Genomic DNA, 9,267 nt, shown 5'->3' on the forward strand with positions numbered 1-9,267 from the left:
AGTAAAAATGTCAAGTTTCTCACCACTATGATGTTAGCTTTAGGGTTTTGTACATATATTTTTTTCTCCAACAGATTTGTTTTGTTGTTTTGTTTTGTTTTTTGAAAGGAATGGATTTTGAAGAGAAAAACATGGGGAGAGTTGTTTGGAATAGAAAACAAATACAAAAAGGGGTGCCTGGGTGGCTCAGTTGGTTAAGCAACCAACTTCAACTCAGGTCATGATCTCAGGGTTTGTGGGTTTGAGCCCCATGTCCAGCTCTGTGCCGACAGGTCAGAGCCTGCAGCCTGCTTCAAATTCTGTGTCTCCCTCTCTCTCTGCCCCTCCCCTGCTCATGCTCTCTCTCTTTCAAAAATAAATAAATGTTGAAAATTTTTAAAAGAAAGAAAATAAATACAAATGTAAGCTGTTTTTTTTAATTGTTTTATAATCAAAAAAATTTGCACGGAAAATGCCCTATCCAAAACAACACAATAAAGGTTTGAAGATTAAGGTGTCCCCTTAGGCAAAACTGAAGATTTCAGTATTTGGAAATTCCAAATACTGCAAGGCTGCAGTCTTTGTTCTGGGATGGATCACTGGGTGTGTGACACAGTTCAGGCTCTTAACCAGAGTTAAACAGAAGAATGGCCACTTGGCCCTGGTAGTAGATGAAGTGTTTGGTTTCATGTGTCACGTGAGTATCAACGTTTCTCACCGCGATGTGGTCCCAGGTGGGGTTGTACTTCTTGTCAAACTCTTTTAATATGGGCCACAAAGTCCTTCTCTATGTTCTATTTCTCCAAGACCTGAGTAGCACACTCCACTGAATCCTGTTACATCTCCTCCAACATGTTGGCATTTTTGATCATTTCAGCTGAGCCTTTTGGTTGCACATGGTTACCGTGGAGCAGCCAATAGAAACACTCAGACCTAGCAGGAGCTGCCCTTACTTGGGTCTTTGTATATAATCTTTATTAAGTTGAGGAACTCCTCCTTATTCCTAGTTTAATGAGAGTTTTCACCATGAATGTGTGTTGAATTTTGTCAAATGCTTTTCCTGCCATCTATTTATACGATCGTATAATTTTTCTTCTTTAGCTGATTGATAGCAAGGACTATGTTAGTTGATTTTTGAGTGTTTGGGCAGTCTTGCATACCTGGAATAATTACCACTTGGTCACATGTATACTTTTTTCTACATTGTTGCATTCTATTTGCAAATATTTTGTTGAGGATATTTTTAGACATGTTCATGAGAAATATGGGTTAATAGTTTTCTATTTTTTTGCAGTGTCTTTGGTCTTGGTATTGGGGTAATGCTGGATTCATGGAATGAATTAGGAAGTATTTCCTCCGTTTCTGTCTCTGAAAGAGATTACAAAGAATTTGGCATAATTTTTTCTTTAAATGTTTGGTAGATTTCACCAGTGAACACAACTGGTCCTGATACTTTATGTTTTGGAGGATTAGTAATTATTGATTAGATTTATTTACTAGATAGGAGCTATTCAGATTGTCTCTTTCTTCTTGTGTGAGTTGTGACAGACTGTGTCTTTCAAAGAATTGGTCCATTTCATTTATGTTATCAAATTTGTGGGCATAGAGTTATTCGTGGTATTTCTTTATTATTATTTCCATTTTCGTGGGAGGTGTAGTGATATCCTGTCTTTCATTTCTGAGATTAGTAATTAGTAGTGTGTTCTCTCTCTCTCTTTTTCTTAGTTAACCTGCCTAGAGGTTTATCAATTTTATTGATCTTTTCCAAGAATTGGCTTTGGGTTTCAATAATTTTTGTTATTGATTTCCTGTTTTACATTTCATTAATCTCTGCTCCAACTCCATTTTTGTTTGTTTGTTTACTTTGGACTTAATTTGCTCTTCTATTTCTAGTTTCCTAAGGTAGAAACTTAGCTTTTTAATGTTAGGTTTTTGTTGTTTTCTAACACATCCTTTCGGTGCTATAAATTTCCCTCAAAGCACTGCTTCTCTGCATCCCACAAATTTTGTTTTATTTTATGTTAGTGTAGTTCAAGATATTTTTAAATGTCTCTTGAGACAAGTGTGTTATTCTTTAAATAACACATTTAAATGCGTGTTATTGGCTCGGCCACCATAATGAATGACACAGTAACTATCCGGACCAGGAAGTTTATGACCAACCAACTACTTCAGTGGAAACGAATGGTCATTGATGTTCATCTCCCTGGAAAGGCAACAGTACCTAAGACAAAAATTTGGGGGAAAACTAGCCAAAGTGCACAAGACCACACCAGATGCCATTGTTGTATTTGGACTCCGAATCCATTTTGATGGTAGGAAGACAACTGGCTTTGGCATGATTTATGATTCTTTGGATTATGCAAATAAAAATGATCCCAAACGTAGACTTGCAAGACATGGCCTGAATGAGAAGAAAAAGGTCTCAAGAATTCAGCAAAAGGAACTCAAGAACAGAATGGAGAAAGCCAGGGGAACTGCAAAAGCCAGTGGTGGTGCTGACAAAAAGTGAGCTGGAGATTGGACAATAGGAGTGAAGATTCTGTAGTGACTTTATCTGTGATGGTTGTGCAGATTTTTCATGAGAGGATTAATAAACTAAGAACTTTTAGGTGTCTAGTGATTTGGAAAAATGTATTGTTTAATCTTCACATATTTGGAAATTTTCTAGTTATTTTTCTGTTATTGATTTCTAGTTTACTTCCTTTGTGGTCTCAGAGCAGACATTGCATGATCGTTTTTCTTTTAAATTGGTAAGTTGTGTTTTGTGGCCTAGAATGTGATCTATCCTGGTGAATGCTCCATGTGAGCCTGAGAAGGATGTGGATTCTGTTGTTTTGGGATGGAATAGTTTATAGATCTCAATTACGTACAGTTGATTGGTGGGGCTGGTGAGTTCAACTATTTCCTTAATTGATTTTTTGCCCGATGGATCTGCCCATTTCTGATAGAGGGATGTTATAGTTTCCAATTGTGATAATGAATTCACCTATTTCTCCTCGCGGTTCCCAGTTATTGCCTTATAGATTTTGACACTCTGTTGTTTGGTGCACACACATTAAGGATTATGGTTTCTTGGAGAACTGAACTTTATAAACATGTAATGCCATTCTGTACCCCTGATAATTTACCTTGCTATTCAGCTTTTCTCTTGTTAGGATGGAGTGATGAGTTCTAAGATCCTTACATGTAGGACAAGAAACGGGGAATAATTATATATAATATCTCTCTCTTTAGTTTTCATCATTGTTACTTTGGGTACTACAATATATATGTGTACATTATACCAATATTTTACCACTTTGAATGAACTATAGAAGCATTCTTTTCATTTCCCTTCTTCATTTTAAAATAATCATTGTCTTGAGTATCCTATGATGCTATAAATCAAATGTGATTTATACAACTCAAGAGGAAAAGGACAATCTGTTGTATACACCCATATTTCTGCTGTTTTTCTTCTTCCTTCTTGATGCTTCAGGATTCTTTTATTCTTTCCTTTGTGTCTGTTAAAATGTCTTTTAGCCATTCTCTTAGGATAATTCCATTATATGAGAATGTCTTTATTTCCCCTTCGTACTTGAAGGATAGTTTCGTGAAATGTAGAATTCGTAGCCGACAGTTCTTTTTCCCCCAGCATTTCCAAGATATTGCACTACTTCCTACTGGACTCTGTGATTTCGATAAGAAATCTGTTATTTGAATGGTGTTCCCCAATTCATTTCCTCTCTGTCTGCTTTCAAGATTTTTCTTTGTCCTTTGTTTCTAAACGTTTAATTTGGATATGGATATCCAAATACAGATGGCATTTGGAGTTTGTTTGCTTGGATTCTTGGATCTATAGGTTTATATCTTTCACCAAGTTTGGGAAGTTTTTAGCCATTACTTTTTCAAATACTCTTTTAGTCTCACTCTCTTTCACCCTTTCCTTAGGATTCTTGACTATACCCATGCTGGATTATTTATTATTGTCCCACTGGTCTTTGAGGGTCTGTTGAATTTATTTTTCTTTAGTGTATGTCTTCCATGTTGTTCAGATAAGGGGAATTCTATTGATCTGTCCTCAAGTTCACTTATTTTATCTTCTGTCTTCTCCATTCTATGACTGAGCTCATGTAGTGAGTTTTGAGCTTTTCTGCCTCTTGTATTTTTTTATTCTATAATTTGTATTTGGTTATTTTAATATTTGATTTCTTTGCTGAGCTTTTCTATTTTCCCATTTGTCTCAACAAATTTTAAAAGCATTTTAAAATTGAAGCATTTAAATGTTGAAGCATTTTTATTCTGTAAGCTTTAAAATCCTTGGTGGTAATGTCAGAGAATTCCGACATCTAATTCATCCCCATTTTGGAGTCAATGGGTTGTCTTTTCTCATTCAAGGTGTTTTTCTTGACTCTTGACACAAAAGATCATTTTTTTTTTTAAATTTTTTTTTCAACGTTTTTTATTTATTTTTGGGACAGAGACAGACAGACAGAGCATGAATGGGGGAGGGGCAGAGAGAGGGAGACACAGAATCGGAAACAGGCTCCAGGCTCCGAGCCATCAGCCCAGAGCCTGACGCGGGGCTCGAACTCACAGACCGCGAGATCGTGACCTGGCTGAAGTCGGACGCTTAACCGACTGCGCCACCCAGGCGCCCCAAAAGATCATTTTCTATTGTATCCTGGACATTTTGTCTAATACATTAAGAGTGTGGGTCCTGCTGTATCTTTTTAAAAAAAACAATTTTTAACGTTTACTTATTATTGAGAGACAGAGAGACACAGAGCATGAGCAGGGGAGGAGGGGTAGAGAGAGGGGGAGACACAGAATCTGAAGCAGGCTCCAGGCTCTGAGCTGTCAGCACAGAGCCTGATGCGGGGCTCAAACTCACAAATTGCGAGATCATGACCTGAGCGGCAGTCGGTTGCTTAACCAACTGAGCCACCCAGGCGCCCCTATATCTTTTATTTTAGTAGGAAGTCTCCCTGTTTAGGTTTAACAGTCAAACCTTGGGCTGCTTTTGTGGGCTGTGGTTCCAACGGCTGTGCATTTGAAGCATTACTTTGGCTCATTTGAGTCTTCTGAGGCTTCCTCAGGTCTCTGCTTGTGCTGTCTATGGGGACAGAAAGGATTTTCCCAGCCTGGGATTCTGAAGGAGCACTACGTAGAGATCCCCCAGCTGGTGCTTTCTGTCTTCTCTGGTGTCCCTGAGCACGGAAGAGGATTCTTGCACCTGCCTATCAAAAAGTCTTTTCAGGTTGCTGCTTATGTTGCTGCATCCCTATAGCTGGGTCCAAGCATCCACCTTGGTGCCCTTCGGAGTGTGGGGTTGGCCATTTGTTATGGCTGAGTCCCTCCCACTGGTTCCACATGTTGACCCTGGTGGCTCCCAGTAGGAGAAGGGATATCAGGAGTATTAGCATTAGGTTTGTGGTGCCCAGGGGATAAAGGAGGCTTCCCAGACTAAGTCTGTTGTGGTAAGTTGGTCCCTCTTGCCAGTTCTGGCCCCCTGCCTCAGTGAATCTCAACAGTGCAGGCGTATGGAGGCTGCTGGGGCAGAGTACACGCCCTTGTCTTTTTTCGTTGATGAGGCTCCTAATTATTTTGCCTTGCTAGTGGTGTCAGGCTCACTAATGTTGTCGGAGCGTCTCCCATTCGATCCAGGAAAGGAATGAATTTACCTGGGCCGTATTTTGTTGCCAGGTTGAGGGTCAGGAAATGCTGGGTCTCAATGACCTTACTCTGTTGGTTACGAGAAGACACAAGATACCCTTGCACTGAAGTGTTCCTCCAGTCCTAAGGTTCCAAATCAGCTTGCCTTCTGCTTACCACCATTCAGACTTCTTGTTTATTTTCATTATTATTATTATTATTATTATTATTATTATCATTTTTGCATTATTTCCGGAGTTGACAGTTATGCTTGGGAAGAAGAAATGGGGAGAAACAAGCCTGTGTCATCTTGTCAGGCTGGAAGTTCTATCATAATATTTTTGCTAAAAACTAGAAAATGACTTCTGAAAAGATTTCACAAATGCAATACGTTGGTTTCTGTGCATTATCACACTAAACAGTCTGAAAAATGAGCATGGTGTAGATATATGTATCATTTTAATGCGATTAATCCTCCATACGTTTAGACACATTTATGACTAGTACTTGTTTGAGAAGCAAACCTGAGAATTAAATAGAGAAAAAGTGATTTTTCTCTATAGTGATGCTATATGAAGTTTTCCTACTGATGAACACAAGAAAAAATAAGCTAAATATTAATGCAAACATATGTCTGTCTTCTCGAGACTACATGTTTAAAACAACTTACAGAAATTGCACAAGGTTTAAGACTAAAGATCGTCACTATTAAAATCACATACACTTGGTAAAAATATGCAAACCAATGACATGATGCTATATCAGGCGCTCTGCACGTCTCTCGACTGAAATTTATAACTGGAATTAATTGCAGATGACTTTGGCTCATGACTGGGTAATTTATTCCAGGCTAGAGGTTTCAGAAACAAAGCATCTTTATCTGTCTCTGTCTTTAGCCCTCCTGAGAGGAGCCCATTTATCAGCCTTCTTTATTGATTTTTTATTTAGAGAAGTGATGCAAAATGTGCTAGACAGCCAGATAAATTAGTGATCATCGCCTCCTTTGCGTAGTTCTGAATTTCAAAAAACCATATGCATATATGGCATATATCATTCTGTTATATGTGACTGTAATACCTAGCAAGGGTCTCATCACTTAAAACATAAAAACACACAGAGACCATCTTACTGGCTTTTGTTGGTTTAGAAATGAAAATTATATTGACAGGCTCTTTTTGATATCCCTTAAGCGATAATTTGGTTAACATTAATTATCATCGTGATATGTAATTGTATTTATGTATTTATGCATTTATGCATAGACCATTTGAATATTTTACATTTGCCTGTTAGCATTGTTTTCAGCATACTTTTATATTCGTGATCTTTTACTCTTTTCACAACTCGGCTTTATGAAGTAACTTCATCTTGCAGATATGCAAGCTGAAGAGAAGTGTAGGACTTATTTTTGTTAAGGTCAAACAGTTAACTTCCAGCAGCCTGGAGACCCGAATATAGATCTTCTGACTCCAGGCTCTTTGCGGTAAACATCAATCCCTCTGTGACTAAAGTCCAAACACAGGATGAAAGAAAACAGCAGAATACAAAAGGAGTTATTTCGTGCTGCATGGAGAGGTGCTGTTTGCAACCAGGAAGCATAGCTAATTAACAACCTGGCGTTAATTACTGATCTGCATCTAGTTTATGACTAAACGTTATTCAGCCCGATTAATTCTGCTGTGAATCAGATCATTATATCATTGGTTAAGATTCACACTTTGGCCATACGTCTGGGAACAGTCTTCTAGTTCATACACCCCACATGCAGAGACTATTTGTAGTTAATGAAAAAAAAATTGTGATTCATAGAATTCTAATTTCTAAGTTGCCACAAATGCATCGAAGATTATTATATAGAAAATGATGTTTGGCTAATTAAATACCGATCAATCCAACTTCCATTCCGAATCCTGTGCAGAACAAGAGACTACATTTAGGATCCATTCTTCGTACGCTCAGATTTAAGTAGAGAATCCTTCTTCACTTCATATGAGCAATATAATTTTCTTTGTTTATTCAACATGCTGCATTATTCATTTTATTATAAAAATTGTCTACTCACAAGGTTTTAAAATAATTGAGTCTATTTGTTTCGCTTTCCCTGATGTATTAATATTTTCTTTGCATGGTACTTTAGAAAATATATGACCTAGCAAGCAGCCTAATTCTTGTCACAGCTGCAACCTTACTGAGGCAGAAAATTTGGCATTTATATAAAATGAAACCATCTCTAATGCTTTGTCCGCCCTTCTAGAATCCCCTTTGTTTAATCACCATGTGTAGAGCTTATAAAAGGACTGCTTTCAGGAATAAGTAGATAGAAATGAGGGGATGCTGATGTGTGAATAAAACGGTGATATAAAAGAAAATGGATTTTGTTCCCCCTCCAGCTGAAGTCTGTGGATGTTGCCCTCTGCCTGTCACTGATAGCTGTATGTGTCAGTCTCCGGATTCGTGAATTACATCCCTGACCCACCCCCTCCCAGACCAGGATGTCCCTGCTACACGTTTCCATGGTGCCGAGCTTCCCTATCATAGCACATTATTGTAATTGCTTATTGTGTCTTCTGAATCCTCTGATAGTCATAGAGTCAGGGACAGGGTCTGCCTTGCTTCGCATTCTTGCACCGTCATCTAGTACAATGCTGGCACACAGGGGCTCTTCATAAATGTTTGCTCAAGAAAAAAATGGACACAGTCTAAAATTTGAGCTCCTGGCCACTCTCACGCACACCATGAAGGCTCTGCCTCAATGTTCGTGTGAATCTCGCCCTTCAGAAACAACACTCCTCTGTTCCTTTTGGTAGTACCAGCATCTAACTCAGTGTCTGCAATATGTTAATTGCTTGGTGAATGTCCCTTAAGTAACTGAATTAATGAGTTGCAACCAGTTCTTATCTTGGGCATGAGCTAGTTATTTGTGGATCAGATCTGGAGACTCTCTGGTGATTACATCACCAAGAGTTGTCTTCAGGACGGCGTAAGGGTAGGGAACAGGCACATCTGCTGTGAAAGGCATTTCCCTGATGTGTAAGTTAAACAAAGTTCACATTCCTATGCAATTTTCAGCCTAGTGTAAATTAGACACTCAAATAAACTCAAGAGTCGAATTTTGACTTTTCTGGTACCCTGACTGATTTTTGATGGTCTCAGTGAAGGATGCAGTCCCAAGTTCATTTCTGAACATCCTTCATTTTGATTCTGAAACCTGTCACACAATGAGAAACACCAGCCCCTTGGGTATGGTGGGTTTTATGTCTCTGACCTGTCTTATCTCTTCATGGTAAAAGGAAGAATGCGTTCCATGTCAGAACAGGGGTTCTGAACACCAGCCTCCTTCAGATTCCTCCTGGTGCCAGATGGGCACCAGAGGAGAGTGGACGTACTGGGACTGGGATGGGGAGGGGAGGGATCATCTGCACTGTGTCAACTGTGAAACCGTCCACAGCTTGAGGCTGTGCCGATCTGCTGGTGCCCACTGGACGGGGATGGTGGTGCTGGCCAGGCAGCCTCCGTAGGTGTCAAAGCTGGAAGTTGGAGTGAAGGAGCAGTGACTCAACCTCAACGCAAGAAGAGACCCAGCTTGGGCACATCCTCAAGGAAGACAACGCTGGGGCCATGAGGGATGAATCATGTTAACAGGGAGGGAGC

General features: G+C 39.2%; 2 pseudogenes; one reads left to right on the forward strand and one right to left on the reverse strand.

Annotated features, from left to right (window-relative positions):
* Positions 1 to 604: 604 nt before the first annotated feature.
* LOC131506551 (dynein light chain 1, cytoplasmic-like) lies at positions 605 to 851 on the reverse strand (annotated as a pseudogene).
* A 60-nt stretch (positions 852 to 911) lies between these two features.
* Positions 912 to 3,161, forward strand: LOC131506550 (small ribosomal subunit protein eS24-like; annotated as a pseudogene).
* The last annotated feature ends 6,106 nt before the right edge of the window (positions 3,162 to 9,267 follow it).

The sequence above is a fragment of the Neofelis nebulosa genome, chromosome 3, assembly GCF_028018385.1.
Source record: "Neofelis nebulosa isolate mNeoNeb1 chromosome 3, mNeoNeb1.pri, whole genome shotgun sequence".
In the NCBI taxonomy this organism is placed as follows: domain Eukaryota; kingdom Metazoa; phylum Chordata; class Mammalia; order Carnivora; family Felidae; genus Neofelis; species Neofelis nebulosa.